Genomic DNA, 26,084 nt, shown 5'->3' on the forward strand with positions numbered 1-26,084 from the left:
GCCCTCTTCTACTTCTATAACCAGGTAAGCTAATAAAAAAGTGTCCTAACTGTTTTGGCTTACTGAAAAAAATCATGTGTTGGTAATGTAAAAAAACCTACAGGACATGATATAAGCAGGTGGTCTCAAATTAAACTACTAAAGAGGCTCAACACTGTTTAGCTGCCAAAAGCAGTTGGAATTGGGCCTAAACAGTGTGGTAAGTTTTTAGGTGATGGCTATTGTGTCTGTTTGACCTCTTCCAAATGTCTGTACTGGCAATAAAAAAAAGTTTCCAATTTAAATAGCTAGAGAATATAAACAATTTGCCAGTAATGGAAAAAATCCTACAGCACCAGGTGTTCCCATGTGGTCTCCCACCCAAGTACTAACCAGGCCCAACACTGCTTAGCTTCCAAGATCAGACGAGATTGGGCATATCCAATGTGGTATGGCTGTAGGTGAAATACAAGCACTTTTTTGCCCTCTTCTACTTCTATAACCAGGTAAGCTAATAAAAAAGTTTCCTAACTGTATTGGCTTACTAAAAAAAATCATGTGTTGGTAATGTAAAAAGACCTACAGGACATGATATTAGCAGGTGGTCTCAAATTAAACTACTAAAGAGGCTCAACACTGTTTAGCTGCCAAAAGCAGTTGCAATTGGGCCTAAACAGTGTGGTAAGTTTTTAGGTGATGGCTATTGTGTCTGTTTGACCTCTTCCAAATGTCTGTACTGGCAATAAAAAAAAGTTTCCAATTTAAATAGCTAGAGAATAAAAAAAAATTGCCAGTAATAAGAAAAAGCCTACAGCACCTGGTGTTCCCATGTGGTCTCCCACCCAAGTACTAACCAGGCCCAACACAGCTTAGCTTCCAAGATCAGAGGAGATTGGGCGTATCTAATGTGGTATGGCTGTAGATGAGATACAGGCACTTTTTTGCCCTCTTCTACTTCTATAACCAGGTAAGTTAATAAAAAAGTTTCCTAACTGTTTTGGCTTACTGAAAAAAATCATGTGTTGGTAATGTAAAAAGACCTACAGGACATGATATAAGCAGGTGGTCTAAAATTAAACTACTAAAGAGGCTCAACACTGTTTAGCTGCCAAAAGCAGTTGCAATTGGGCCTAAACAGTGTGGTAAGTTTTTAGGTGATGGCTATTGTGTCTGTTTGACATCTTCCAAATGTCTGTACTGGCAATAAAAGTTTTTTTCCAATTTAAATAGCTAGAGAATAAAAACAATTTGCCAGTAATAAAAAAAACCTACAGCACCTGGTGTTCCCATGTGGTCTCCCACACAAGTACTAACCAGGCCCAACACTGCTTAGCTTCCAAGATCAGACAAGATTGGGCGTATCTAATGTGGTATGGCTGTAGGTGAGATACAGGCACTTTTTTGCCCTCTTCTACTTCTATAACCAGGTAAGTTAATAAAAAAAGTTTCCTAACTGTATTGGCTTACTGAAAAAAATCATGTGTTGGTAATGTAAAAAGACCTACAGGACATGATATTAGCAGGTGGTCTCAAATTAAACTACTAAAGAGGCTCAACACTGTTTAGCTGCCAAAAGCAGTTGGAATTGGGCCTAAACAGTGTGGTAAGTTTTTAGGTGATGGCTATTGTGTCTGTTTGACCTCTTTCAAATGTCTGTACTGGCAATAAAGAGAAAAAAGTTTCCAATTTAAAAAGCTAGAGAATAAAAACAATTTGCCAGTATTGGGAAAAACCTACAGCACCTGGTGTTCCCATGTGGTCTCCCACCCAAGTACTAACAAGGCCCAACACTGCTTAGCTTCCAAGATCAGACGACATTGGGCGTATCCAATGTGGTATGGCTGTAGGTGAGATACAGGCACTTTTTTGCACTCTTCTACTTCTATAACCAGGTAAGCTAATAAAAAAGTGTCCTAAATGTTTTGGATTACTAAAAAAAATCATGTGTTGGTAATGTAAAAAGACCTACAGGACATGATATAAGCAGGTGGTCTCAAATTAATCTACTAAAGAGGCTCAACACTGTTTAGCTGCCAAAAGCAGTTGGAATTGGGCCGAAAAAGTGTGGTAAGTCTTTAGGTGATGGCTATTGTGTCTGTTTGACCTCTCCCAAATGTCTGTATCGGCAATAAAAAGAAAAAGTTTCCAATTTAAATAGCTAGAGAATAAAAACAATTTGCCAGTAATGGGAAAAAGCCTACAGCACCTGATGTTCCCATGTGGTCTCCCACCCAAGTACTAACCAGGCCCAACATTGCTTAGCTTCCAAGATCAGACGAGATTGGGCGTATCCAATGTGGTATGGCTGTAGGTGAAATACAAGCACTTTTTTGCCCTCTTCTACTTCTATAACCAGGTAAGCTAATAAAAAAGTTTCCTAACTGTTTTGGCTTACTGAAAAAAATCATGTGTTGGTAATGTAAAAAGACCTACAGGACATGATATAAGCAGGTGGTCTCAAATTAATCTACTAAAGAGGCTCAACACTGTTTAGCTGCCAAAAGCAGTTGGAATTGGGCCGAAAAAGTGTGGTAAGTCTTTAGGTGATGGCTATTGTGTCTGTTTGACCTCTCCCAAATGTCTGTATTGGCAATAAAAAGAAAAAGTTTCCAATTTAAATAGCTAGAGAATAAAAACAATTTGCCAGTAATGGGAAAAAGCCTACAGCACCTTGTGTTCCCATGTGGTCTCCCACCCAAGCCCAACATTGCTTAGCTTTCAAGATCAGATGAGATAGGGCGTATCCAATGTGGTATGGCTGTAGGTGAGATACAGGCACTATTTTGCCCTCTTCTACTTCTATAACCAGATAAGCTAATAAAAAAGTTTCCTAACTGTATTGGCTTACTGAAAAAAATCATGTGTTGGTAATGTAAAAAGACCTACAGGACATGATATTAGCAGGTGGTCTCAAATTAAACTACTAAAGAGGCTCAACAATGTTTAGCTGCCAAAAGCAGTTGGAATTGGGCCTAAACAGTGTGGTAAGTTCTTAGGTGATGGCTATTGTGTCTGTTTGACCTCTTCCAAATGTCTGTATTGGCAATAAAAAAAAGTTTCCAATTTAAATAGCTAGAGAATAAAAACAATTTGCCAGTAATAAGAAAAAACCTAAAGCACCTGGTGTTCCCATGTGGTCTCCCACCCAAGTACTAACCAGGCCCAACACTGCTTAGCTTCCAAGATCAGACGAGATCGGGCGTATCTAATGTGGTATGGCTGTAGGTGAGATACAGGCACTTTTTTGCCCTCTTCTACTTCTATAACCAGGTAAGTTAATAAAAAAGTTTCCTAACTGTTTTGCTTACTGAAAAAAATCATGTGTTGGTAATGTAAAAAGACCTACAGGACATGATATAAGCAGGTGGTCTCAAATTAAACTACTAAAGAGGCTCAACACTGTTTAGCTGCCAAAAGCAGTTGCAATTGGGCCTAAACAGTGTGGTAAGTTTTTAGGTGATGGCTATTGTGTCTGTTTGACCTCTTCCAAATGTCTGTACTGGCAATAAAAGTTTTTTTCCAATTTAAATAGCTAGAGAATAAAAACAATTTGCCAGTAATAAGAAAAAACCTACAGCACCTGGTGTTCCCATGTGGTCTCCCACCCAAGTACTAACCAGGCCCAACACTGCTTAGTTTCCAAGATCAGACGAGATTGGGCGTATCTAATGTGGTATGGCTGTAAGTGAGATACAGGCACTTTTTTGCCCTCTTCTACTTCTATAACCAGGTAAGTTAATAAAAAAGTTTCCTAACTGTATTGGCTTACTGAAAAAAAATCATGTGTTGGTAATGTAAAAAGACCTACAGGACATGATATTAGCAGGTGGTCTCAAATTAAACTACTAAAGAGGCTCAACACTGTTTATCTGCCAAAAGCAGTTGGAATTGGGCCTAAACAGTGTGGTAAGTTTTTAGGTGATGGCTATTGTGTCTGTTTGACCTCTTTCAAATGTCTGTACTGGCAATAAAGAGAAAAAAGTTTCCAATTTAAAAAGCTAGAGAATAAAAACAATTTGCCAGTAATGGGAAAAACCTACAGCACCTGGTGTTCCCATGTGGTCTCCCACCCAAGTACTAACCAGGCCCAACACTGCTTAGCTTCCAAGATCAGACGAGATTGGGCGTATCCAATGTGGTATGGCTGTAGGTGAAATACAAGCACTTTTTTGCCCTCTTCTACTTCTATAACCAGGTAAGCTAATAAAAAAGTGTCCTAACTGTTTTGGCTTACTGAAAAAAATCATGTGTTGGTAATGTAAAAAAACCTACAGGACATGATATAAGCAGGTGGTCTCAAATTAAACTACTAAAGAGGCTCAACACTGTTTAGCTGCCAAAAGCAGTTGGAATTGGGCCTAAACAGTGTGGTAAGTTTTTAGGTGATGGCTATTGTGTCTGTTTGACCTCTTCCAAATGTCTGTACTGGCAATAAAAAAAAGTTTCCAATTTAAATAGCTAGAGAATATAAACAATTTGCCAGTAATGGAAAAAATCCTACAGCACCAGGTGTTCCCATGTGGTCTCCCACCCAAGTACTAACGAGGCCCAACACTGCTTAGCTTCCAAGATCAGACAAGATTGGGCGTATCTAATGTGGTATGGCTGTAGGTGAGATACAGGCACTTTTTTGCCCTCTTCTACTTCTATAACCAGGTAAGTTAATAAAAAAAGTTTCCTAACTGTATTGTCTTACTGAAAAAAATCATGTGTTGGTAATGTAAAAAGACCTACAGGACATGATATTAGCAGGTGGTCTCAAATTAAACTACTATAGAGGCTCAACACTGTTTAGCTGCCAAAAGCAGTTGGAATTGGGCCTAAACAGTGTGGTAAGTTTTTAGGTGATGGCTTTTGTGTCTGTTTGACCTCTTTCAAATGTCTGTACTGGCAATAAAGAGAAAAAAGATTCCAATTTAAAAAGCTAGAGAATAAAAACAATTTGCCAGTAATGGGAAAAACCTACAGCACCTGGTGTTCCCATGTGGTCTCCCACCCAAGTACTAACCAGGCCCAACACTGCTTAGCTTCCAAGATCAGACGAGATTGGGCGTATCCAATGTGGTATGGCTGTAGGTGAAATACAGGCACTTTTTTGCATTCTTCTACTTCTATAACCAGGTAAGCTAATAAAAAAGTGTCCTAAATGTTTTGGATTACTAAAAAAAATCATGTGTTGGTAATGTAAAAAGACCTACAGGACATGATATAAGCAGGTAGTCTCAAATTAAACTACTAAAGAGGCTCAACACTGTTTAGCTGCCAAAAGCAGTTGGAATTGGGCCTAAACAGTGTGGTAAGTTTTTAGGTGATGGCTATTGTGTCTGTTTGACCTCTTTCAAATGTCTGTACTGGCAATAAAGAGAAAAAAGTTTCCAATTTAAAAAGCTAGAGAATAAAAACAATTTGCCAGTAATGGGAAAAAGCCTACAGCACCTGGTGTTCCCATGTGGTCTCCCACCCAAGTACTAACCAGGCCCAACACTGCTTAGCTTCCAAGATCAGACAAGATTGGGCGTATCTAATGTGGTATGGCTGTAGGTGAGATACAGGCACTTTTTTGCCCTCTTCTACTTCTATAACCAGGTAAGTTAATAAAAAAAGTTTCCTAACTGTATTGTCTTACTGAAAAAAATCATGTGTTGGTAATGTAAAAAGACCTACAGGACATGATATTAGCAGGTGGTCTCAAATTAAACTACTAAAGAGGCTCAACACTGTTTAGCTGCCAAAAGCAGTTGGAATTGGGCCTAAACAGTGTGGTAAGTTTTTAGGTGATGGCTTTTGTGTCTGTTTGACCTCTTTCAAATGTCTGTACTGGCAATAAAGAGAAAAAAGTTTCCAATTTAAAAAGCTAGAGAATAAAAACAATTTGCCAGTAATGGGAAAAACCTACAGCACCTGGTGTTCCCATGTGGTCTCCCACCCAAGTACTAACCAGGCCCAACACTGCTTAGCTTCCAAGATCAGACGAGATTGGGCGTATCCAATGTGGTATGGCTGTAGGTGAGATACAGGCACTTTTTTGCACTCTTCTACTTCTATAACCAGGTAAGCTAATAAAAAAGTGTCCTAAATGTTTTGGATTACTAAAAAAAATCATGTGTTGGTAATGTAAAAAGACCTACAGGACATGATATAAGCAGGTAGTCTCAAATTAAACTACTAAAGAGGCTCAACACTGTTTAGCTGCCAAAAGCAGTTGGAATTGGGCCTAAACAGTGTGGTAAGTTTTTAGGTGATGGCTATTGTGTCTGTTTGACCTCTTTCAAATGTCTGTACTGGCAATAAAGAGAAAAAAGTTTCCAATTTAAAAAGCTAGAGAATAAAAACAATTTGCCAGTAATGGGAAAAAGCCTACAGCACCTGGTGTTCCCATGTGGGGTCCCACCCAAGTACTAACCAAGCCCAACATTGCTTAGCTTCCAAGATCAGACGAGATTGGGCGTATCCAATGTGGTATGGCTGTAGGTGAGATACAAGCACTATTTTGCCCTCTTCTACTTCTATAACCAGGTAATCTAATAAAAAAGTTTCCTAACTGTATTGGCTTACTGAAAAAAAATCATGTGTTGGTAATGTAAAAAGACCTACAGGACATGATATTAGCAGGTGGTCTCAAATTAAACTACAAAAGAGGCTCAACAATGTTTAGCTGCCAAAAGCAGTTGGAATTGGGCCTAAACAGTGTGGTAAGTTTTTAGGTGATGGCTATTGTGTCTGTTTGACCTCTTCCAAATGTCTGTACTGGCAATAAAAAAAAGTTTCCAATTTAAATAGCTAGAGAATAAAAACAATTTGCCAGTAATAAGAAAAAACCTACAGCACCTGGTGTTCCCATGTGGTCTCCCACCCAAGTACTAACCAAGCCCAACACTGCTTAGCTTCCAAGATCAGACGAGATTGGGCGTATATAATGTGGTATGGCTGTAGGTGAGATACAGGCACTTTTTTGCCCTCTTCTACTTCTATAACCAGGTAAGTTAATAAAAAAGTTTCCTACCTGTTTTGGATTACTGAAAAAAATCATGTGTTGGTAATGTAAAAAGACCTACAGGACATGATATAAGCAGGTGGTCTCAAATTAAACTACTAAAGAGGCTCAACACTGTTTAGCTGCCAAAAGCAGTTGCAATTGGGCCTAAACAGTGTGGTAAGTTTTTAGGTGATGGCTATTGTGTCTGTTTGACCTCTTCCAAATGTCTGTACTGGCAATAAAAGTTTTTTTCCAATTTAAATAGCTAGAGAATAAAAACAATTTGCCAGTAATAAGAAAAAACCTACAGCACCTGGTGTTCCCATGTGGTCTCCCACCCAAGTACTAACCAGGCCCAACACTGCTTAGCTTCCAAGATCAGACGAGATTGGGCGTATCTAATGTGGTATGGCTGTAGGTGAGATACAGGCACTTTTTTGCCCTATTCTACTTCTATAACCAGGTAAGTTAATAAAAAAGTTTCCTAACTGTATTGGCTTACTGAAAAAAATCATGTGTTGGTAATGTAAAAAGACCTACAGGACATGATATTAGCAGGTGGTCTCAAATTAAACTACTAAAGAGGCTCAACAATGTTTAGCTGCCAAAAGCAGTTGGAATTGGGCCTAAACAGTGTGGTAAGTTTTTAGGTGATGGCTATTGTGTCTGTTTGACCTCTTTCAAATGTCTGTACTGGCAATAAAGAGAAAAAAGTTTCCAATTTAAAAAGCTAGAGAATAAAAACATTTTGCCAGTAATGGGAAAAACCTACAGCACCTGGTGTTCCCATGTGGTCTCCCACCCAAGTACTAACCAGGCCCAACACTGCTTAGCTTCCAAGATCAGACGAGATTGAGCGTATCCAATGTGGTATGGCTGTAGGTGAAATACAAGCACTTTTTTGCCCTCTTCTACTTCTATAACCAGGTAAGCTAATAAAAAAGTGTCCTAACTGTTTTGGCTTACTGAAAAAAATCATGTGTTGGTAATGTAAAAAAACCTACAGGACATGATATAAGCAGGTGGTCTCAAATTAAACTACTAAAGAGGCTCAACACTGTTTAGCTGCCAAAAGCAGTTGGAATTGGGCCTAAACAGTGTGGTAAGTTTTTAGGTGATGGCTATTGTGTCTGTTTGACCTCTTTCAAATGTCTGTACTGGCAATAAAGAGAAAAAAGTTTCCAATTTAAAAAGCTAGAGAATAAAAACAATTTGCCAGTAATGGGAAAAACCTACAGCACCTGGTGTTCCCATGTGGTCTCCCACCCAAGTACTAACCAGGCCCAACACTGCTTAGCTTCCAAGATCAGACGAGATTGGGCGTATCCAATGTGGTATGGCTGTAGGTGAAATACAAGCACTTTTTTGCCCTCTTCTACTTCTATAACCAGGTAAGCTAATAAAAAAGTGTCCTAACTGTTTTGGCTTACTGAAAAAAATCATGTGTTGGTAATGTAAAAAAACCTACAGGACATGATATAAGCAGGTGGTCTCAAATTAAACTACTAAAGAGGCTCAACACTGTTTAGCTGCCAAAAGCAGTTGGAATTGGGCCTAAACAGTGTGGTAAGTTTTTAGGTGATGGCTATTGTGTCTGTTTGACCTCTTCCAAATGTCTGTACTGGCAATAAAAAAAAGTTTCCAATTTAAATAGCTAGAGAATATAAACAATTTGCCAGTAATGGAAAAAATCCTACAGCACCAGGTGTTCCCATGTGGTCTCCCACCCAAGTACTAACCAGGCCCAACACTGCTTAGCTTCCAAGATCAGACGAGATTGGGCATATCCAATGTGGTATGGCTGTAGGTGAAATACAAGCACTTTTTTGCCCTCTTCTACTTCTATAACCAGGTAAGCTAATAAAAAAGTTTCCTAACTGTATTGGCTTACTAAAAAAAATCATGTGTTGGTAATGTAAAAAGACCTACAGGACATGATATTAGCAGGTGGTCTCAAATGAAACTACTAAAGAGGCTCAACACTGTTTAGCTGCCAAAAGCAGTTGCAATTGGGCCTAAACAGTGTGGTAAGTTTTTAGGTGATGGCTATTGTGTCTGTTTGACCTCTTCCAAATGTCTGTACTGGCAATAAAAAAAAGTTTCCAATTTAAATAGCTAGAGAATAAAAAAAATTGCCAGTAATAAGAAAAAGCCTACAGCACCTGGTGTTCCCATGTGGTCTCCCACCCAAGTACTAACCAGGCCCAACACAGCTTAGCTTCCAAGATCAGAGGAGATTGGGCGTATCTAATGTGGTATGGCTGTAGATGAGATACAGGCACTTTTTTGCCCTCTTCTACTTCTATAACCAGGTAAGTTAATAAAAAAGTTTCCTAACTGTTTTGGCTTACTGAAAAAAATCATGTGTTGGTAATGTAAAAAGACCTACAGGACATGATATAAGCAGGTGGTCTAAAATTAAACTACTAAAGAGGCTCAACACTGTTTAGCTGCCAAAAGCAGTTGCAATTGGGCCTAAACAGTGTGGTAAGTTTTTAGGTGATGGCTATTGTGTCTGTTTGACATCTTCCAAATGACTGTACTGGCAATAAAAGTTTTTTTCCAATTTAAATAGCTAGAGAATAAAAACAATTTGCCAGTAATAAAAAAAACCTACAGCACCTGGTGTTCCCATGTGGTCTCCCACACAAGTACTAACCAGGCCCAACACTGCTTAGCTTCCAAGATCAGACAAGATTGGGCGTATCTAATGTGGTATGGCTGTAGGTGAGATACAGGCACTTTTTTGCCCTCTTCTACTTCTATAACCAGGTAAGTTAATAAAAAAAGTTTCCTAACTGTATTGGCTTACTGAAAAAAATCATGTGTTGGTAATGTAAAAAGACCTACAGGACATGATATTAGCAGGTGGTCTCAAATTAAACTACTAAAGAGGCTCAACACTGTTTAGCTGCCAAAAGCAGTTGGAATTGGGCCTAAACAGTGTGGTAAGTTTTTAGGTGATGGCTATTGTGTCTGTTTGACCTCTTTCAAATGTCTGTACTGGCAATAAAGAGAAAAAAGTTTCCAATTTAAAAAGCTAGAGAATAAAAACAATTTGCCAGTATTGGGAAAAACCTACAGCACCTGGTGTTCCCATGTGGTCTCCCACCCAAGTACTAACAAGGCCCAACACTGCTTAGCTTCCAAGATCAGACGACATTGGGCGTATCCAATGTGGTATGGCTGTAGGTGAGATACAGGCACTTTTTTGCACTCTTCTACTTCTATAACCAGGTAAGCTAATAAAAAAGTGTCCTAAATGTTTTGGATTACTAAAAAAAATCATGTGTTGGTAATGTAAAAAGACCTACAGGACATGATATAAGCAGGTGGTCTCAAATTAATCTACTAAAGAGGCTCAACACTGTTTAGCTGCCAAAAGCAGTTGGAATTGGGCCGAAAAAGTGTGGTAAGTCTTTAGGTGATGGCTATTGTGTCTGTTTGACCTCTCCCAAATGTCTGTATCGGCAATAAAAAGAAAAAGTTTCCAATTTAAATAGCTAGAGAATAAAAACAATTTGCCAGTAATGGGAAAAAGCCTACAGCACCTGATGTTCCCATGTGGTCTCCCACCCAAGTACTAACCAGGCCCAACATTGCTTAGCTTCCAAGATCAGACGAGATTGGGCGTATCCAATGTGGTATGGCTGTAGGTGAAATACAAGCACTTTTTTGCCCTCTTCTACTTCTATAACCAGGTAAGCTAATAAAAAAGTTTCCTAACTGTTTTGGCTTACTGAAAAAAATCATGTGTTGGTAATGTAAAAAGACCTACAGGACATGATATAAGCAGGTGGTCTCAAATTAATCTACTAAAGAGGCTCAACACTGTTTAGCTGCCAAAAGCAGTTGGAATTGGGCCGAAAAAGTGTGGTAAGTCTTTAGGTGATGGCTATTGTGTCTGTTTGACCTCTCCCAAATGTCTGTATTGGCAATAAAAAGAAAAAGTTTCCAATTTAAATAGCTAGAGAATAAAAACAATTTGCCAGTAATGGGAAAAAGCCTACAGCACCTTGTGTTCCCATGTGGTCTCCCACCCAAGCCCAACATTGCTTAGCTTTCAAGATCAGATGAGATAGGGCGTATCCAATGTGGTATGGCTGTAGGTGAGATACAGGCACTATTTTGCCCTCTTCTACTTCTATAACCAGATAAGCTAATAAAAAAGTTTCCTAACTGTATTGGCTTACTGAAAAAAATCATGTGTTGGTAATGTAAAAAGACCTACAGGACATGATATTAGCAGGTGGTCTCAAATTAAACTACTAAAGAGGCTCAACAATGTTTAGCTGCCAAAAGCAGTTGGAATTGGGCCTAAACAGTGTGGTAAGTTCTTAGGTGATGGCTATTGTGTCTGTTTGACCTCTTCCAAATGTCTGTATTGGCAATAAAAAAAAGTTTCCAATTTAAATAGCTAGAGAATAAAAACAATTTGCCAGTAATAAGAAAAAACCTAAAGCACCTGGTGTTCCCATGTGGTCTCCCACCCAAGTACTAACCAGGCCCAACACTGCTTAGCTTCCAAGATCAGACGAGATCGGGCGTATCTAATGTGGTATGGCTGTAGGTGAGATACAGGCACTTTTTTGCCCTCTTCTACTTCTATAACCAGGTAAGTTAATAAAAAAGTTTCCTAACTGTTTTGCTTACTGAAAAAAATCATGTGTTGGTAATGTAAAAAGACCTACAGGACATGATATAAGCAGGTGGTCTCAAATTAAACTACTAAAGAGGCTCAACACTGTTTAGCTGCCAAAAGCAGTTGCAATTGGGCCTAAACAGTGTGGTAAGTTTTTAGGTGATGGCTATTGTGTCTGTTTGACCTCTTCCAAATGTCTGTACTGGCAATAAAAGTTTTTTTCCAATTTAAATAGCTAGAGAATAAAAACAATTTGCCAGTAATAAGAAAAAACCTACAGCATCTGGTGTTCCCATGTGGTCTCCCACCCAAGTACTAACCAGGCCCAACACTGCTTAGTTTCCAAGATCAGACGAGATTGGGCGTATCTAATGTGGTATGGCTGTAGGTGAGATACAGGCACTTTTTTGCCCTCTTCTACTTCTATAACCAGGTAAGTTAATAAAAAAAGTTTCCTAACTGTATTGGCTTACTGAAAAAAATCATGTGTTGGTAATGTAAAAAGACCTACAGGACATTATATTAGCAGGTGGTCTCAAATTAAACTACTAAAGAGGCTCAACACTGTTTATCTGCCAAAAGCAGTTGGAATTGGGCCTAAACAGTGTGGTAAGTTTTTAGGTGATGGCTATTGTGTCTGTTTGACCTCTTTCAAATGTCTGTACTGGCAATAAAGAGAAAAAAGTTTCCAATTTAAAAAGCTAGAGAATAAAAACAATTTGCCAGTAATGGGAAAAACCTACAGCACCTGGTGTTCCCATATGGTCTCCCACCCAAGTACTAACCAGGCCCAACACTGCTTAGCTTCCAAGATCAGACGAGATTGGGCGTATCCAATGTGGTATGGCTGTAGGTGAAATACAAGCACTTTTTTGCCCTCTTCTACTTCTATAACCAGGTAAGCTAATAAAAAAGTGTCCTAACTGTTTTGGCTTACTGAAAAAAATCATGTGTTGGTAATGTAAAAAAACCTACAGGACATGATATAAGCAGGTGGTCTCAAATTAAACTACTAAAGAGGCTCAACACTGTTTAGCTGCCAAAAGCAGTTGGAATTGGGCCTAAACAGTGTGGTAAGTTTTTAGGTGATGGCTATTGTGTCTGTTTGACCTCTTTCAAATGTCTGTACTGGCAATAAAGAGAAAAAAGTTTCCAATTTAAAAAGCTAGAGAATAAAAACAATTTGCCAGTAATGGGAAAAACCTACAGCACCTGGTGTTCCCATGTGGTCTCCCACCCAAGTACTAACCAGGCCCAACACTGCTTAGCTTCCAAGATCAGACGAGATTGGGTGTATCCAATGTGGTATGGCTGTAGGTGAGATACAGGCACTTTTTTGAACTCTTCTACTTCTATAACCAGGTAAGCTAATAAAAAAGTGTCCTAAATGTTTTGGATTACTAAAAAAAATCATGTGTTGGTAATGTAAAAAGACCTACAGGACATGATATAAGCAGGTAGTCTCAAATTAAACTACTAAAGAGGCTCAACACTGTTTAGCTGCCAAAAGCAGTTGGAATTGGGCCTAAACAGTGTGGTAAGTTTTTAGGTGATGGCTATTGTGTCTGTTTGACCTCTTTCAAATGTCTGTACTGGCAATAAAGAGAGAAAAGTTTCCAATTTAAAAAGCTAGAGAATAAAAAAAAATTGCCAGTAATGGGAAAAAGCCTACAGCACCTGGTGTTCCCATGTGGTCTCCCACCCAAGTACTAACCAAGCCCAACATTGCTTAGCTTCCAAGATCAGACGAGATTGGGCGTATCCAATGTGGTATGGCTGTAGGTGAGATACAGGCACTATTTTGCCCTCATCTACTTCTATAACCAGGTAAGCTAATAAAAAAGTTTCCTAACTGTATTGGCTTACTGAAAAAAATCATGTGTTGGTAATGTAAAAAGACCTACAGGACATGATATTAGCAGGTGGTCTCAAATTAAACTACAAAAGAGGCTCAACAATGTTTAGCTGCCAAAAGCAGTTGGAATTGGGCCTAAACAGTGTGGTAAGTTTTTAGGTGATGGCTATTGTGTCTGTTTGACCTCTTCCAAATGTCTGTACTGGCAATAAAAAAAAGTTTCCAATTTAAATAGCTAGAGAATAAAAACAATTTGCCAGTAATAAGAAAAAACCTACAGCACCTGGTGTTCCCATGTGGTCTCCCACCCAAGTACTAACCAGGCCCAACACTGCTTAGCTTCCAAGATCAGACGAGATTGGGCGTATCTAATGTGGTATGGCTGTAGGTGAGATACAGGCACTTTTTTGCCCTCTTCTACTTCTATAACCAGGTAAGTTAAAAAAGTTTCCTAACTGTTTTGGCTTACTGAAAAAAATCATGTGTTGGTAATGTAAAAAGACCTACAGGACATGATATAAGCAGGTGGTCTCAAATTAAACTACTAAAGAGGCTCAACACTGTTTAGCTGCCAAAAGCAGTTGCAATTGGGCCTAAACAGTGTGGTAAGTTTTTAGGTGATGGCTATTGTGTCTGTTTGACCTCTTCCAAATGTCTGTACTGGCAATAAAGAGAAAAAAGTTTCCAATTTAAAAAGCTAGAGAATAAAAACAATTTGCCAGTAATGGGAAAAACCTACAGCACCTGGTGTTCCCATGTGGTCTCCCACCCAAGTACTAACCAGGCCCAACACTGCTTAGCTTCCAAGATCAGACGAGATTGGGCGTATCCAATGTGATATGGCTGTAGGTGAAATACAAGCACTTTTTTGCCCTCTTCTACTTCTATAACCAGGTAAGCTAATAAAAAAGTGTCCTAACTGTTTTGGCTTACTGAAAAAAATCATGTGTTGGTAATGTAAAAAAACCTACAGGACATGATATAAGCAGGTGGTCTCAAATTAAACTACTAAAGAGGCTCAACACTGTTTATCTGCCAAAAGTAGTTGGAATTGGGCCTAAACAGTGTGGTAAGTTTTTAGGTGATGGCTATTGTGTCTGTTTGACCTCTTTCAAATGTCTGTACTGGCAATAAAGAGAGAAAAGTTTCCAATTTAAAAAGCTAGAGAATAAAAAAAAATTGCCAGTAATGGGAAAAAGCCTACAGCACCTGGTGTTCCCATGTGGTCTCCCACCCAAGTACTAACCAGGCCCAACACTGCTTAGTTTCCAAGATCAGACGAGATTGGGCGTATCTAATGTGGTATGGCTGTAGATGAGATACAGGCACTTTTTTGCCCTCTTCTACTTCTATAACCAGGTAAGTTAATAAAAAAGTTTCCTAACTGTTTTGGCATACTGAAAAAAATCATGTGTTGGTAATGTAAAAAGACCTACAGGACATGATATAAGCAGGTGGTCTCAAATTAAACTACTAAAGAGGCTCAACACTGTTTAGCTGCCAAAAGCAGTTGCAATTGGGCCTAAACAGTGTGGTAAGTTTTTAGGTGATGGCTATTGTGTCTGTTTGACCTCTTCCAAATGTCTGTACTGGCAATAAAGAGAAAAAAGTTTCCAATTTAAAAAGCTAGAGAATAAAAACAATTTGCCAGTAATGGGAAAAACCTACAGCACCTGGTGTTCCCATGTGGTCTCCCACCCAAGTACTAACCAGGCCCAACACTGCTTAGCTTCCAAGATCAGACAAGATTGGGCGTATCCAACGTGGTATGGCTGTAGGTGAAATACAAGCACTTTTTTGCCCTCTTCTACTTCTATAACCAGGTAAGTTAATAAAAAAAGTTTCCTAACTGTATTGGCTTACTGAAAAAAATCATGTGTTGGTAATGTAAAAAGACCTACAGGACATGATATTAGCAGGTGGTCTCAAATTAAACTACTAAAGAGGCTCAACACTGTTTAGCTGCCAAAAGCAGTTGGAATTGGGCCTAAACAGTGTGGTAAGTTTTTAGGTGATGGCTTTTGTGTCTGTTTGACCTCTTTCAAATGTCTGTACTGGCAATAAAGAGAAAAAAGTTTCCAATTTAAAAAGCTAGAGAATAAAAACAATTTGCCAGTAATGGGAAAAACCTACAGCACCTGGTGTTCCCATGTGGTCTCCCACCCAAGTACTAACCAGGCCCAACACTGCTTAGCTTCCAAGATCAGACGAGATTGGGCGTATCCAATGTGGTATGGCTGTAGGTGAGATACAGGCACTTTTTTGCACTCTTCTACTTCTATAACCAGGTAAGCTAATAAAAAAGTGTCCTAAATGTTTTGGATTACTAAAAAAAATCATGTGTTGGTAATGTAAAAAGACCTACAGGACATGATATAAGCAGGTAGTCTCAAATTAAACTACTAAAGAGGCTCAACACTGTTTAGCTGCCAAAAGCAGTTGGAATTGGGCCTAAACAGTGTGGTAAGTTTTTAGGTGATGGCTATTGTGTCTGTTTGACCTCTTTCAAATGTCTGTACTGGCAATAAAGAGAAAAAAGTTTCCAATTTAAAAAGCTAGAGAATAAAAAAAATTTGCCAGTAATGGGAAAAAGCCTACAGCACCTGGTGTTCCCATGTGGTCTCCCACCCAAGTACTAACCAAGCCCAACATTGCTTAGCTTCCAAGATCAGACGAGATTGGGCGTATCCAATGTGGTATGGCTGTAGGTGAGATACAGGCACTATTTTGCCCTCATCTACTTCTATAACCAGGTAAGCTAATAAAAAAGTTTCCTAACTGTATTGGCTTATTGAAAAAAATCATGTGTTGGTAATGTAAAAAGACCTACAGGACATGATATTAGCAGGTGGTCTCAAATTAAACTACAAAAGAGGCTCAACAATGTTTAGCTGCCAAAAGCAGTTGGAATTGGGCCTAAACAGTGTGGTAAGTTTTTAGGTGATGGCTATTGTGTCTGTTTGACCTCTTCGAAATGTCTGTACTGGCAATAAAAAAAAGTTTCCAATTTAAATAGCTAGAGAATAAAAACAATTTGCCAGTAATAAGAAAAAACCTACAGCACCTGGTGTTCCCATGTGGTCTCCCACCCAAGTACTAACCAGGCCCAACACTGCTTAGTTTCCAAGATCAGACGAGATTGGGCGTATCTAATGTGGTATGGCTGTAGGTGAGATACAGGCACTTTTTTGCCCTCTTCTACTTCTATAACCAGGTAAGTTAATAAAAAAGTTTCCTAACTGTATTGGCTTACTGAAAAAAATCATGTGTTGGTAATGTAAAAAGACCTACAGGACATGATATTAGCAGGTGGTCTCAAATTAAACTACTAAAGAGGCTCAACACTGTTTATCTGCCAAAAGCAGTTGGAATTGGGCCTAAACAGTGTGGTAAGTTTTTAGGTGATGGCTATTGTGTCTGTTTGACCTCTTTCAAATGTCTGTACTGGCAATAAAGAGAAAAAAGTTTCCAATTTAAAAAGCTAGAGAATAAAAACAATTTGCCAGTAATGGGAAAAACCTACAGCACCAGGTGTTCCCATGTGGTCTCCCACCCAAGTACTAACGAGGCCCAACACTGCTTAGCTTCCAAGATCAGACGAGATTGGGCGTATCCAATGTGGTATGGCTGTAGGTGAAATACAAGCACTTTTTTGCCCTCTTCTACTTCTATAACCAGGTAAGCTAATAAAAAAGTTTCCTAACTGTATTGGCTTACTGAAAAAAATCATGTGTTGGTAATGTAAAAAGACCTACAGGACATGATATAAGCAGGTGGTCTCAAATTAAACTACTAAAGAGGCTCAACACTGTTTAGCTGCCAAAAGCAGTTGCAATTGGGCCTAAACAGTGTGGTAAGTTTTTAGGTGATGGCTATTGTGTCTGTTAGACCTCTTCCAAATGTCTGTACTGGCAATAAAAAAAAGTTTCCAATTTAAATAGCTAGAGAATAAAAAAAATTTGCCAGTAATATGAAAATGCCTACAGCACCTGGTGTTCCCATGTGGTCTCCCACCCAAGTACTAACCAGGCCCAACACTGCTTAGCTTCCAAGATCAGACGAGATTGGGCGTATCTAATGTGGTATGGCTGTAGATGAGATACAGGCACTTTTTTGCCCTCTTCTACTTCTATAACCAGGTAAGTTAATAAAAAAGTTTCCTAACTGTTTTGGCATACTGAAAAAAATCATGTGTTGGTAATGTAAAAAGACCTACAGGACATGATATAAGCAGGTGGTCTCAAATTAAACTACTAAAGAGGCTCAACACTGTTTAGCTGCCAAAAGCAGTTGCAATTGGGCCGAAAAAGTGTGGTAAGTCTTTAGGTGATGGCTATTGTGTCTGTTTGACCTCTCCCAAATGTCTGTATTGGCAATAAAAAGAAAAAGTTTCCAATTTAAATAGCTAGAGAATAAAAACAATTTGCCAGTAATGGGAAAAAGCCTACAGCACCTTGTGTTCCCATGTGGTCTCCCACCCAAGCCCAACATTGCTTAGCTTTCAAGATCAGATGAGATAGGGCGTATCCAATGTGGTATGGCTGTAGGTGAGATACAGGCACTATTTTGCCCTCTTCTACTTCTATAACCAGATAAGCTAATAAAAAAGTTTCCTAACTGTATTGGCTTACTGAAAAAAATCATGTGTTGGTAATGTAAAAAGACCTACAGGACATGATATTAGCAGGTGGTCTCAAATTAAACTACTAAAGAGGCTCAACAATGTTTAGCTGCCAAAAGCAGTTGGAATTGGGCCTAAACAGTGTGGTAAGTTCTTAGGTGATGGCTATTGTGTCTGTTTGACCTCTTCCAAATGTCTGTATTGGCAATAAAAAAAAGTTTCCAATTTAAATAGCTAGAGAATAAAAACAATTTGCCAGTAATAAGAAAAAACCTAAAGCACCTGGTGTTCCCATGTGGTCTCCCACCCAAGTACTAACCAGGCCCAACACTGCTTAGCTTCCAAGATCAGACGAGATCGGGCGTATCTAATGTGGTATGGCTGTAGGTGAGATACAGGCACTTTTTTGCCCTCTTCTACTTCTATAACCAGGTAAGTTAATAAAAAAGTTTCCTAACTGTTTTGCTTACTGAAAAAAATCATGTGTTGGTAATGTAAAAAGACCTACAGGACATGATATAAGCAGGTGGTCTCAAATTAAACTACTAAAGAGGCTCAACACTGTTTAGCTGCCAAAAGCAGTTGCAATTGGGCCTAAACAGTGTGGTAAGTTTTTAGGTGATGGCTATTGTGTCTGTTTGACCTCTTCCAAATGTCTGTACTGGCAATAAAAGTTTTTTTCCAATTTAAATAGCTAGAGAATAAAAACAATTTGCCAGTAATAAGAAAAAACCTACAGCATCTGGTGTTCCCATGTGGTCTCCCACCCAAGTACTAACCAGGCCCAACACTGCTTAGTTTCCAAGATCAGACGAGATTGGGCGTATCTAATGTGGTATGGCTGTAGGTGAGATACAGGCACTTTTTTGCCCTCTTCTACTTCTATAACCAGGTAAGTTAATAAAAAAAGTTTCCTAACTGTATTGGCTTACTGAAAAAAATCATGTGTTGGTAATGTAAAAAGACCTACAGGACATTATATTAGCAGGTGGTCTCAAATTAAACTACTAAAGAGGCTCAACACTGTTTATCTGCCAAAAGCAGTTGGAATTGGGCCTAAACAGTGTGGTAAGTTTTTAGGTGATGGCTATTGTGTCTGTTTGACCTCTTTCAAATGTCTGTACTGGCAATAAAGAGAAAAAAGTTTCCAATTTAAAAAGCTAGAGAATAAAAACAATTTGCCAGTAATGGGAAAAACCTACAGCACCTGGTGTTCCCATGTGGTCTCCCACCCAAGTACTAAACAGGCCCAACACTGCTTAGCTTCCAAGATCAGACGAGATTGGGTGTATCCAATGTGGTATGGCTGTAGGTGAGATACAGGCACTTTTTTGAACTCTTCTACTTCTATAACCAGGTAAGCTAATAAAAAAGTGTCCTAAATGTTTTGGATTACTAAAAAAAATCATGTGTTGGTAATGTAAAAAGACCTACAGGACATGATATAAGCAGGTAGTCTCAAATTAAACTACTAAAGAGGCTCAACACTGTTTAGCTGCCAAAAGCAGTTGGAATTGGGCCTAAACAGTGTGGTAAGTTTTTAGGTGATGGCTATTGTGTCTGTTTGACCTCTTTCAAATGTCTGTACTGGCAATAAAGAGAGAAAAGTTTCCAATTTAAAAAGCTAGAGAATAAAAAAAAATTGCCAGTAATGGGAAAAAGCCTACAGCACCTGGTGTTCCCATGTGGTCTCCCACCCAAGTACTAACCAAGCCCAACATTGCTTAGCTTCCAAGATCAGACGAGATTGGGCGTATCCAATGTGGTATGGCTGTAGGTGAGATACAGGCACTATTTTGCCCTCATCTACTTCTATAACCAGGTAAGCTAATAAAAAAGTTTCCTAACTGTATTGGCTTACTGAAAAAAATCATGTGTTGGTAATGTAAAAAGACCTACAGGACATGATATTAGCAGGTGGTCTCAAATTAAACTACAAAAGAGGCTCAACAATGTTTAGCTGCCAAAAGCAGTTGGAATTGGGCCTAAACAGTGTGGTAAGTTTTTAGGTGATGGCTATTGTGTCTGTTTGACCTCTTCCAAATGTCTGTACTGGCAATAAAAAAAAGTTTCCAATTTAAATAGCTAGAGAATAAAAACAATTTGCCAGTAATAAGAAAAAACCTACAGCACCTGGTGTTCCCATGTGGTCTCCCACCCAAGTACTAACCAGGCCCAACACTGCTTAGCTTCCAAGATCAGACGAGATTGGGCGTATCTAATGTGGTATGGCTGTAGGTGAGATACAGGCACTTTTTTGCCCTCTTCTACTTCTATAACCAGGTAAGTTAAAAAAGTTTCCTAACTGTTTTGGCTTACTGAAAAAAATCATGTGTTGGTAATGTAAAAAGACCTACAGGACATGATATAAGCAGGTGGTCTCAAATTAAACTACTAAAGAGGCTCAACACTGTTTAGCTGCCAAAAGCAGTTGCAATTGGGCCTAAACAGTGTGGTAAGTTTTTAGGTGATGGCTATTGTGTCTGTTTGACCTCTTCCAAATGTCTGTACTGGCAATAAAGAGAAAAAAGTTTCCAATTTAAAAAGCTAGAGAATAAAAACAATTTGCCAGTAATGGGAAAAACCTACAGCACCTGGTGTTCCCATGTGGTCTCCCACCCAAGTACTAACCAGGCCCAACACTGCTTAGCTTCCAAGATCAGACGAGATTGGGCGTATCCAATGTGATATGGCTGTAGGTGAAATACAAGCACTTTTTTGCCCTCTTCTACTTCTATAACCAGGTAAGCTAATAAAAAAGTGTCCTAACTGTTTTGGCTTACTGAAAAAAATCATGTGTTGGTAATGTAAAAAAACCTACAGGACATGATATAAGCAGGTGGTCTCAAATTAAACTACTAAAGAGGCTCAACACTGTTTATCTGCCAAAAGTAGTTGGAATTGGGCCTAAACAGTGTGGTAAGTTTTTAGGTGATGGCTATTGTGTCTGTTTGACCTCTTCCAAATGTCTGTACTGGCAATAAAAAAAAGTTTCCAATTTAAATAGCTAGAGAATATAAACAATTTGCCAGTAATGGAAAAAATCCTACAGCACCAGGTGTTCCCATGTGGTCTCCCACCCAAGTACTAACCAGGCTCAACACTGCTTAGCTTCCAAGATCAGACGAAATTGGGCGTATCCAATGTGGTATGGCTGTAGGTGAAATACAAGCACTTTTTTGCCCTCTTCTACTTCTATAACCAGGTAAGCTAATAAAAAAGTTTCCTAACTGTATTGGCTTACTGAAAAAAATCATGTGTTGGTAATGTAAAAAGACCTACAGGACATGATATAAGCAGGTGGTCTCAAATTAAACTACTAAAGAGGCTCAACACTGTTTAGCTGCCAAAAGCAGTTGCAATTGGGCCTAAACAGTGTGGTAAGTTTTTAGGTGATGGCTATTGTGTCTGTTAGACCTCTTCCAAATGTCTGTACTGGCAATAAAAAAAAGTTTCCAATTTAAATAGCTAGAGAATAAAAAAAATTTGCCAGTAATATGAAAATGCCTACAGCACCTGGTGTTCCCATGTGGTCTCCCACCCAAGTACTAACCAGGCCCAACACTGCTTAGCTTCCAAGATCAGACGAGATTGGGCGTATCTAATGTGGTATGGCTGTAGATGAGATACAGGCACTTTTTTGCCCTCTTCTACTTCTATAACCAGGTAAGTTAATAAAAAAGTTTCCTAACTGTTTTGGCATACTGAAAAAAATCATGTGTTGGTAATGTAAAAAGACCTACAGGACATGATATAAGCAGGTGGTCTCAAATTAAACTACTAAAGAGGCTCAACACTGTTTAGCTGCCAAAAGCAGTTGCAATTGAGCCTAAACAGTGTGGTAAGTTTTTAGGTGATGGCTATTGTGTCTGTTTGACCTCTTCCAAATGTCTGTACTGGCAATAAAGAGAAAAAAGTTTCCAATTTAAAAAGCTAGAGAATAAAAACAATTTGCCAGTAATGGGAAAAACCTACAGCACCTGGTGTTCCCATGTGGTCTCCCACCCAAGTACTAACCAGGCCCAACACTGCTTAGCTTCCAAGATCAGACAAGATTGGGCGTATCCAACGTGGTATGGCTGTAGGTGAAATACAAGCACTTTTTTGCCCTCTTCTACTTCTATAACCAGGTAAGTTAATAAAAAAAGTTTCCTAACTGTATTGGCTTACTGAAAAAAATCATGTGTTGGTAATGTAAAAAGACCTACAGGACATGATATTAGCAGGTGGTCTCAAATTAAACTACTAAAGAGGCTCAACACTGTTTAGCTGCCAAAAGCAGTTGGAATTGGGCCTAAACAGTGTGGTAAGTTTTTAGGTGATGGCTTTTGTGTCTGTTTGACCTCTTTCAAATGTCTGTACTGGCAATAAAGAGAAAAAAGTTTCCAATTTAAAAAGCTAGAGAATAAAAACAATTTGCCAGTAATGGGAAAAACCTACAGCACCTGGTGTTCCCATGTGGTCTCCCACCCAAGTACTAACCAGGCCCAACACTGCTTAGCTTCCAAGATCAGACGAGATTGGGCGTATCCAATGTGGTATGGCTGTAGGTGAGATACAGGCACTTTTTTGCACTCTTCTACTTCTATAACCAGGTAAGCTAATAAAAAAGTGTCCTAAATGTTTTGGATTACTAAAAAAAATCATGTGTTGGTAATGTAAAAAGACCTACAGGACATGATATAAGCAGGTAGTCTCAAATTAAACTACTAAAGAGGCTCAACACTGTTTAGCTGCCAAAAGCAGTTGGAATTGGGCCTAAACAGTGTGGTAAGTTTTTAGGTGATGGCTATTGTGTCTGTTTGACCTCTTTCAAATGTCTGTACTGGCAATAAAGAGAAAAAAGTTTCCAATTTAAAAAGCTAGAGAATAAAAAAAATTTGCCAGTAATGGGAAAAAGCCTACAGCACCTGGTGTTCCCATGTGGTCTCCCACCCAAGTACTAACCAAGCCCAACATTGCTTAGCTTCCAAGATCAGACGAGATTGGGCGTATCCAATGTGGTATGGCTGTAGGTGAGATACAGGCACTATTTTGCCCTCATCTACTTCTATAACCAGGCAAGCTAATAAAAAAGTTTCCTAACTGTATTGGCTTACTGAAAAAAATCATGTGTTGGTAATGTAAAAAGACCTACAGGACATGATATTAGCAGGTGGTCTCAAATTAAACTACAAAAGAGGCTCAACAATGTTTAGCTGCCAAAAGCAGTTGGAATTGGGCCTAAACAGTGTGGTAAGTTTTTAGGTGATGGCTATTGTGTCTGTTTGACCTCTTCCAAATGTCTGTACTGGCAATAAAAAAAAGTTTCCAATTTAAATAGCTAGAGAATAAAAACAATTTGCCAGTAATAAGAAAAAACCTACAGCACCTGGTGTTCCCATGTGGTCTCCCACCCAAGTACTAACCAGGCCCAACACTGCTTAGCTTCCAAGATCAGACGAGATTGGGCGTATCTAATGTGGTATGGCTGTAGGTGAGATACAGGCACTTTTTTGCCCTCTTCTACTTCTATAACCAGGTAAGTTAATAAAAAAGTTTCCTAACTGTTTTGGCTTACTGAAAAAAATCATGTGTTGGTAATGTAAAAAGACCTACAGGACATGATATAAGCAGGTGGTCTCAAATTAAACTACTAAAGAGGCTCAACACTGTTTATCTGCCAAAAGCAGTTGGAATTGGGCCTAAACAGTGTGGTAAGTTTTTAGGTGATGGCTATTGTGTCTGTTTGACCTCTTCGAAATGTCTGTACTGGCAATAAAAGTTTTTTTCCAATTTAAATAGCTAGAGAATAAAAACAATTTGCCAGTAATAAGAAAAAACCTACAGCACCTGGTGTTCCCATGTGGTCTCCCACCCAAGTACTAACCAGGCCCAACACTGCTTAGTTTCCAAGATCAGACGAGATTGGGCGTATCTAATGTGGTATGGCTGTAGGTGAGATACAGGCACTTTTTTGCCCTCTTCTACTTCTATAACCAGGTAAGTTAATAAAAAAGTTTCCTAACTGTATTGGCTTACTGAAAAAAATCATGTGTTGGTAATGTAAAAAGACCTACAGGACATGATATTAGCAGGTGGTCTCAAATTAAACTACTAAAGAGGCTCAACACTGTTTATCTGCCAAAAGCAGTTGGAATTGGGCCTAAACAGTGTGGTAAGTTTTTAGGTGATGGCTATTGTGTCTGTTTGACCTCTTTCAAATGTCTGTACTGGCAATAAAGAGAAAAAAGTTTCCAATTTAAAAAGCTAGAGAATAAAAACAATTTGCCAGTAATGGGAAAAACCTACAGCACCAGGTGTTCCCATGTGGTCTCCCACCCAAGTACTAACGAGGCCCAACACTGCTTAGCTTCCAAGATCAGACGAGATTGGGCGTATCCAATGTGGTATGGCTGTAGGTGAAATACAAGCACTTTTTTGCCCTCTTCTACTTCTATAACCAGGTAAGCTAATAAAAAAGTTTCCTAACTGTATTGGCTTACTGAAAAAAATCATGTGTTGGTAATGTAAAAAGACCTACAGGACATGATATTAGCAGGTGGTCTCAAATTAAACTACTAAAGAGGCTCAACACTGTTTAGCTGCCAAAAGCAGTTGCAATTGGGCCTAAACAGTGTGGTAAGTTTTTAGGTGATGGCTATTGTGTCTGTTTGACCTCTTCCAAATGTCTGTACTGGCAATAAAAAAAAGTTTCCAATTTAAATAGCTAGAGAATAAAAAAAATTTGCCAGTAATAAGAAAAAGCCTACAGCACCTGGTGTTCCCATGTGGTCTCCCACCCAAGTACTAACCAGGCCCAACACTGCTTAGCTTCAAAGATCAGACGAGATTGGGCGTATCTAATGTGGTATGGCTGTAGATGAGGTACAGGCACTTTTTTGCCCTCTTCTACTTCTATAACCAGGTAAGTTGATAAAAAAGTTTCCTAACTGTTTTGGCTTACTGAAAAAAATCATGTGTTGGTAATGTAAAAAGACCTACAGGACATGATATAAGCAGGTGGTCTCAAATTAAACTACTAAAGAGTCTCAACACTGTTTAGCTGCCAAAAGCAGTTGCAATTGGGCCTAAACAGTGTGGTAAGTTTTTAGGTGATGGCTATTGTGTCTGTTTGACATCTTCCAAATGTCTGTACTGGCAATAAAAGTTTTTTTCCAATTTAAATAGCTAGAGAATAAAAACAATTTGCCAGTAATAAAAAAAAACCTACAGCACCTGGTGTTCCCATGTGGTCTCCCACCCAAGTACTAACCAGGCCCAACACTGCTTAGCTTCCAAGATCAGACGAGATTGGGCGTATCTAATGTGGTATGGCTGTAGGTGAGATACAGGCACTTTTTTGCCCTCTTCTACTTCTATAACCAGGTAAGTTAATAAAAAAAGTTTCCTAACTGTATTGGCTTACTGAAAAAAATCATGTGTTGGTAATGTAAAAAGACCTACAGGACATTATATTAGCAGGTGGTCTCAAATTAAACTACTAAAGAGGCTCAACACTGTTTATCTGCCAAAAGCAGTTGGAATTGGGCCTAAACAGTGTGGTAAGTTTTTAGGTGATGGCTATTGTGTCTGTTTGACCTCTTTCAAATGTCTGTACTGGCAATAAAGAGAAAAAAGTTTCCAATTTAAAAAGCTAGAGAATAAAAACAATTTGCCAGTAATGGGAAAAACCTACAGCACCTGGTGTTCCCATGTGGTCTCCCACCCAAGTACTAAACAGGCCCAACACTGCTTAGCTTCCAAGATCAGACGAGATTGGGTGTATCCAATGTGGTATGGCTGTAGGTGAGATACAGGCACTTTTTTGAACTCTTCTACTTCTATAACCAGGTAAGCTAATAAAAAAGTGTCCTAAATGTTTTGGATTACTAAATAAAATCATGTGTTGGTAATGTAAAAAGACCTACAGGACATGATATAAGCAGGTAGTCTCAAATTAAACTACTAAAGAGGCTCAACACTGTTTAGCTGCCAAAAGCAGTTGGAATTGGGCCTAAACAGTGTGGTA

General features: G+C 38.9%; 52 non-coding genes and 1 pseudogene across 52 annotated transcripts; all 53 read right to left on the bottom strand.

The window, feature by feature from the left end:
* Positions 1 to 323: 323 nt before the first annotated feature.
* LOC146032383 (5S ribosomal RNA) lies at positions 324 to 442 on the bottom strand. The gene has a single exon (XR_014457821.1). It is a non-coding gene; the product is annotated as a 5S ribosomal RNA (ribosomal RNA).
* Positions 443 to 784: 342 nt separating this feature from the next.
* LOC146027565 (5S ribosomal RNA) lies at positions 785 to 903 on the bottom strand. The gene has a single exon (XR_014454961.1). It is a non-coding gene; the product is annotated as a 5S ribosomal RNA (ribosomal RNA).
* A 341-nt stretch (positions 904 to 1,244) lies between these two features.
* Positions 1,245 to 1,363, bottom strand: LOC146034693 (5S ribosomal RNA). Its single transcript, XR_014460097.1, has one exon. It is a non-coding gene; the product is annotated as a 5S ribosomal RNA (ribosomal RNA).
* Positions 1,364 to 1,709: 346 nt separating this feature from the next.
* LOC146027576 (5S ribosomal RNA) lies at positions 1,710 to 1,828 on the bottom strand. Its single transcript, XR_014454972.1, has one exon. It is a non-coding gene; the product is annotated as a 5S ribosomal RNA (ribosomal RNA).
* A 345-nt stretch (positions 1,829 to 2,173) lies between these two features.
* Positions 2,174 to 2,292, bottom strand: LOC146031152 (5S ribosomal RNA). Its single transcript, XR_014456625.1, has one exon. It is a non-coding gene; the product is annotated as a 5S ribosomal RNA (ribosomal RNA).
* Positions 2,293 to 3,087: 795 nt separating this feature from the next.
* On the bottom strand, positions 3,088 to 3,206 carry LOC146034652 (5S ribosomal RNA). Its single transcript, XR_014460057.1, has one exon. It is a non-coding gene; the product is annotated as a 5S ribosomal RNA (ribosomal RNA).
* Positions 3,207 to 3,547: 341 nt separating this feature from the next.
* On the bottom strand, positions 3,548 to 3,666 carry LOC146034504 (5S ribosomal RNA). Its single transcript, XR_014459909.1, has one exon. It is a non-coding gene; the product is annotated as a 5S ribosomal RNA (ribosomal RNA).
* Positions 3,667 to 4,012: 346 nt separating this feature from the next.
* LOC146032936 (5S ribosomal RNA) lies at positions 4,013 to 4,131 on the bottom strand. The gene has a single exon (XR_014458346.1). It is a non-coding gene; the product is annotated as a 5S ribosomal RNA (ribosomal RNA).
* A 342-nt stretch (positions 4,132 to 4,473) lies between these two features.
* On the bottom strand, positions 4,474 to 4,592 carry LOC146028453 (5S ribosomal RNA; annotated as a pseudogene).
* A 346-nt stretch (positions 4,593 to 4,938) lies between these two features.
* Positions 4,939 to 5,057, bottom strand: LOC146032948 (5S ribosomal RNA). Its single transcript, XR_014458358.1, has one exon. It is a non-coding gene; the product is annotated as a 5S ribosomal RNA (ribosomal RNA).
* A 346-nt stretch (positions 5,058 to 5,403) lies between these two features.
* LOC146034546 (5S ribosomal RNA) lies at positions 5,404 to 5,522 on the bottom strand. The gene has a single exon (XR_014459950.1). It is a non-coding gene; the product is annotated as a 5S ribosomal RNA (ribosomal RNA).
* A 346-nt stretch (positions 5,523 to 5,868) lies between these two features.
* LOC146032960 (5S ribosomal RNA) lies at positions 5,869 to 5,987 on the bottom strand. Its single transcript, XR_014458371.1, has one exon. It is a non-coding gene; the product is annotated as a 5S ribosomal RNA (ribosomal RNA).
* A 346-nt stretch (positions 5,988 to 6,333) lies between these two features.
* Positions 6,334 to 6,452, bottom strand: LOC146034006 (5S ribosomal RNA). The gene has a single exon (XR_014459412.1). It is a non-coding gene; the product is annotated as a 5S ribosomal RNA (ribosomal RNA).
* A 343-nt stretch (positions 6,453 to 6,795) lies between these two features.
* LOC146033334 (5S ribosomal RNA) lies at positions 6,796 to 6,914 on the bottom strand. The gene has a single exon (XR_014458743.1). It is a non-coding gene; the product is annotated as a 5S ribosomal RNA (ribosomal RNA).
* A 342-nt stretch (positions 6,915 to 7,256) lies between these two features.
* Positions 7,257 to 7,375, bottom strand: LOC146031722 (5S ribosomal RNA). Its single transcript, XR_014457180.1, has one exon. It is a non-coding gene; the product is annotated as a 5S ribosomal RNA (ribosomal RNA).
* Positions 7,376 to 7,720: 345 nt separating this feature from the next.
* LOC146031040 (5S ribosomal RNA) lies at positions 7,721 to 7,839 on the bottom strand. The gene has a single exon (XR_014456518.1). It is a non-coding gene; the product is annotated as a 5S ribosomal RNA (ribosomal RNA).
* A 345-nt stretch (positions 7,840 to 8,184) lies between these two features.
* On the bottom strand, positions 8,185 to 8,303 carry LOC146032972 (5S ribosomal RNA). Its single transcript, XR_014458383.1, has one exon. It is a non-coding gene; the product is annotated as a 5S ribosomal RNA (ribosomal RNA).
* A 342-nt stretch (positions 8,304 to 8,645) lies between these two features.
* Positions 8,646 to 8,764, bottom strand: LOC146032384 (5S ribosomal RNA). The gene has a single exon (XR_014457822.1). It is a non-coding gene; the product is annotated as a 5S ribosomal RNA (ribosomal RNA).
* A 341-nt stretch (positions 8,765 to 9,105) lies between these two features.
* Positions 9,106 to 9,224, bottom strand: LOC146027566 (5S ribosomal RNA). The gene has a single exon (XR_014454962.1). It is a non-coding gene; the product is annotated as a 5S ribosomal RNA (ribosomal RNA).
* Positions 9,225 to 9,565: 341 nt separating this feature from the next.
* LOC146034694 (5S ribosomal RNA) lies at positions 9,566 to 9,684 on the bottom strand. The gene has a single exon (XR_014460098.1). It is a non-coding gene; the product is annotated as a 5S ribosomal RNA (ribosomal RNA).
* A 346-nt stretch (positions 9,685 to 10,030) lies between these two features.
* Positions 10,031 to 10,149, bottom strand: LOC146027577 (5S ribosomal RNA). Its single transcript, XR_014454973.1, has one exon. It is a non-coding gene; the product is annotated as a 5S ribosomal RNA (ribosomal RNA).
* A 345-nt stretch (positions 10,150 to 10,494) lies between these two features.
* On the bottom strand, positions 10,495 to 10,613 carry LOC146031154 (5S ribosomal RNA). The gene has a single exon (XR_014456626.1). It is a non-coding gene; the product is annotated as a 5S ribosomal RNA (ribosomal RNA).
* A 795-nt stretch (positions 10,614 to 11,408) lies between these two features.
* On the bottom strand, positions 11,409 to 11,527 carry LOC146034655 (5S ribosomal RNA). Its single transcript, XR_014460059.1, has one exon. It is a non-coding gene; the product is annotated as a 5S ribosomal RNA (ribosomal RNA).
* Positions 11,528 to 11,868: 341 nt separating this feature from the next.
* On the bottom strand, positions 11,869 to 11,987 carry LOC146027634 (5S ribosomal RNA). The gene has a single exon (XR_014455025.1). It is a non-coding gene; the product is annotated as a 5S ribosomal RNA (ribosomal RNA).
* Positions 11,988 to 12,333: 346 nt separating this feature from the next.
* Positions 12,334 to 12,452, bottom strand: LOC146030703 (5S ribosomal RNA). The gene has a single exon (XR_014456194.1). It is a non-coding gene; the product is annotated as a 5S ribosomal RNA (ribosomal RNA).
* A 345-nt stretch (positions 12,453 to 12,797) lies between these two features.
* Positions 12,798 to 12,916, bottom strand: LOC146030232 (5S ribosomal RNA). Its single transcript, XR_014455733.1, has one exon. It is a non-coding gene; the product is annotated as a 5S ribosomal RNA (ribosomal RNA).
* A 346-nt stretch (positions 12,917 to 13,262) lies between these two features.
* LOC146031416 (5S ribosomal RNA) lies at positions 13,263 to 13,381 on the bottom strand. The gene has a single exon (XR_014456883.1). It is a non-coding gene; the product is annotated as a 5S ribosomal RNA (ribosomal RNA).
* A 342-nt stretch (positions 13,382 to 13,723) lies between these two features.
* LOC146031723 (5S ribosomal RNA) lies at positions 13,724 to 13,842 on the bottom strand. The gene has a single exon (XR_014457181.1). It is a non-coding gene; the product is annotated as a 5S ribosomal RNA (ribosomal RNA).
* Positions 13,843 to 14,184: 342 nt separating this feature from the next.
* Positions 14,185 to 14,303, bottom strand: LOC146031297 (5S ribosomal RNA). Its single transcript, XR_014456766.1, has one exon. It is a non-coding gene; the product is annotated as a 5S ribosomal RNA (ribosomal RNA).
* A 346-nt stretch (positions 14,304 to 14,649) lies between these two features.
* Positions 14,650 to 14,768, bottom strand: LOC146035168 (5S ribosomal RNA). The gene has a single exon (XR_014460572.1). It is a non-coding gene; the product is annotated as a 5S ribosomal RNA (ribosomal RNA).
* A 345-nt stretch (positions 14,769 to 15,113) lies between these two features.
* Positions 15,114 to 15,232, bottom strand: LOC146032781 (5S ribosomal RNA). Its single transcript, XR_014458199.1, has one exon. It is a non-coding gene; the product is annotated as a 5S ribosomal RNA (ribosomal RNA).
* A 346-nt stretch (positions 15,233 to 15,578) lies between these two features.
* Positions 15,579 to 15,697, bottom strand: LOC146032984 (5S ribosomal RNA). Its single transcript, XR_014458395.1, has one exon. It is a non-coding gene; the product is annotated as a 5S ribosomal RNA (ribosomal RNA).
* A 346-nt stretch (positions 15,698 to 16,043) lies between these two features.
* On the bottom strand, positions 16,044 to 16,162 carry LOC146031417 (5S ribosomal RNA). The gene has a single exon (XR_014456884.1). It is a non-coding gene; the product is annotated as a 5S ribosomal RNA (ribosomal RNA).
* Positions 16,163 to 16,504: 342 nt separating this feature from the next.
* On the bottom strand, positions 16,505 to 16,623 carry LOC146033817 (5S ribosomal RNA). Its single transcript, XR_014459225.1, has one exon. It is a non-coding gene; the product is annotated as a 5S ribosomal RNA (ribosomal RNA).
* Positions 16,624 to 16,968: 345 nt separating this feature from the next.
* LOC146033196 (5S ribosomal RNA) lies at positions 16,969 to 17,087 on the bottom strand. Its single transcript, XR_014458606.1, has one exon. It is a non-coding gene; the product is annotated as a 5S ribosomal RNA (ribosomal RNA).
* A 342-nt stretch (positions 17,088 to 17,429) lies between these two features.
* On the bottom strand, positions 17,430 to 17,548 carry LOC146033871 (5S ribosomal RNA). The gene has a single exon (XR_014459279.1). It is a non-coding gene; the product is annotated as a 5S ribosomal RNA (ribosomal RNA).
* Positions 17,549 to 18,343: 795 nt separating this feature from the next.
* Positions 18,344 to 18,462, bottom strand: LOC146034656 (5S ribosomal RNA). Its single transcript, XR_014460060.1, has one exon. It is a non-coding gene; the product is annotated as a 5S ribosomal RNA (ribosomal RNA).
* A 341-nt stretch (positions 18,463 to 18,803) lies between these two features.
* LOC146027635 (5S ribosomal RNA) lies at positions 18,804 to 18,922 on the bottom strand. Its single transcript, XR_014455026.1, has one exon. It is a non-coding gene; the product is annotated as a 5S ribosomal RNA (ribosomal RNA).
* Positions 18,923 to 19,268: 346 nt separating this feature from the next.
* Positions 19,269 to 19,387, bottom strand: LOC146030436 (5S ribosomal RNA). Its single transcript, XR_014455931.1, has one exon. It is a non-coding gene; the product is annotated as a 5S ribosomal RNA (ribosomal RNA).
* Positions 19,388 to 19,733: 346 nt separating this feature from the next.
* LOC146031418 (5S ribosomal RNA) lies at positions 19,734 to 19,852 on the bottom strand. The gene has a single exon (XR_014456885.1). It is a non-coding gene; the product is annotated as a 5S ribosomal RNA (ribosomal RNA).
* A 342-nt stretch (positions 19,853 to 20,194) lies between these two features.
* LOC146031724 (5S ribosomal RNA) lies at positions 20,195 to 20,313 on the bottom strand. Its single transcript, XR_014457182.1, has one exon. It is a non-coding gene; the product is annotated as a 5S ribosomal RNA (ribosomal RNA).
* A 342-nt stretch (positions 20,314 to 20,655) lies between these two features.
* Positions 20,656 to 20,774, bottom strand: LOC146031298 (5S ribosomal RNA). The gene has a single exon (XR_014456767.1). It is a non-coding gene; the product is annotated as a 5S ribosomal RNA (ribosomal RNA).
* A 342-nt stretch (positions 20,775 to 21,116) lies between these two features.
* On the bottom strand, positions 21,117 to 21,235 carry LOC146034751 (5S ribosomal RNA). The gene has a single exon (XR_014460155.1). It is a non-coding gene; the product is annotated as a 5S ribosomal RNA (ribosomal RNA).
* A 342-nt stretch (positions 21,236 to 21,577) lies between these two features.
* On the bottom strand, positions 21,578 to 21,696 carry LOC146033872 (5S ribosomal RNA). The gene has a single exon (XR_014459280.1). It is a non-coding gene; the product is annotated as a 5S ribosomal RNA (ribosomal RNA).
* Positions 21,697 to 22,041: 345 nt separating this feature from the next.
* LOC146032782 (5S ribosomal RNA) lies at positions 22,042 to 22,160 on the bottom strand. The gene has a single exon (XR_014458200.1). It is a non-coding gene; the product is annotated as a 5S ribosomal RNA (ribosomal RNA).
* A 346-nt stretch (positions 22,161 to 22,506) lies between these two features.
* Positions 22,507 to 22,625, bottom strand: LOC146032996 (5S ribosomal RNA). Its single transcript, XR_014458407.1, has one exon. It is a non-coding gene; the product is annotated as a 5S ribosomal RNA (ribosomal RNA).
* Positions 22,626 to 22,971: 346 nt separating this feature from the next.
* LOC146031419 (5S ribosomal RNA) lies at positions 22,972 to 23,090 on the bottom strand. Its single transcript, XR_014456886.1, has one exon. It is a non-coding gene; the product is annotated as a 5S ribosomal RNA (ribosomal RNA).
* A 342-nt stretch (positions 23,091 to 23,432) lies between these two features.
* LOC146031725 (5S ribosomal RNA) lies at positions 23,433 to 23,551 on the bottom strand. Its single transcript, XR_014457183.1, has one exon. It is a non-coding gene; the product is annotated as a 5S ribosomal RNA (ribosomal RNA).
* A 342-nt stretch (positions 23,552 to 23,893) lies between these two features.
* On the bottom strand, positions 23,894 to 24,012 carry LOC146033818 (5S ribosomal RNA). The gene has a single exon (XR_014459226.1). It is a non-coding gene; the product is annotated as a 5S ribosomal RNA (ribosomal RNA).
* Positions 24,013 to 24,357: 345 nt separating this feature from the next.
* On the bottom strand, positions 24,358 to 24,476 carry LOC146033198 (5S ribosomal RNA). Its single transcript, XR_014458607.1, has one exon. It is a non-coding gene; the product is annotated as a 5S ribosomal RNA (ribosomal RNA).
* Positions 24,477 to 24,818: 342 nt separating this feature from the next.
* LOC146027375 (5S ribosomal RNA) lies at positions 24,819 to 24,937 on the bottom strand. Its single transcript, XR_014454779.1, has one exon. It is a non-coding gene; the product is annotated as a 5S ribosomal RNA (ribosomal RNA).
* Positions 24,938 to 25,279: 342 nt separating this feature from the next.
* LOC146031726 (5S ribosomal RNA) lies at positions 25,280 to 25,398 on the bottom strand. The gene has a single exon (XR_014457184.1). It is a non-coding gene; the product is annotated as a 5S ribosomal RNA (ribosomal RNA).
* A 346-nt stretch (positions 25,399 to 25,744) lies between these two features.
* On the bottom strand, positions 25,745 to 25,863 carry LOC146030437 (5S ribosomal RNA). The gene has a single exon (XR_014455932.1). It is a non-coding gene; the product is annotated as a 5S ribosomal RNA (ribosomal RNA).
* Between the last annotated feature and the right edge of the window lie 221 nt (positions 25,864 to 26,084).

This window comes from Crinia signifera, chromosome 8 (assembly GCF_055691185.1).
Source record: "Crinia signifera chromosome 8, ASM5569118v1, whole genome shotgun sequence".
Taxonomy (NCBI): domain Eukaryota; kingdom Metazoa; phylum Chordata; class Amphibia; order Anura; family Myobatrachidae; genus Crinia; species Crinia signifera.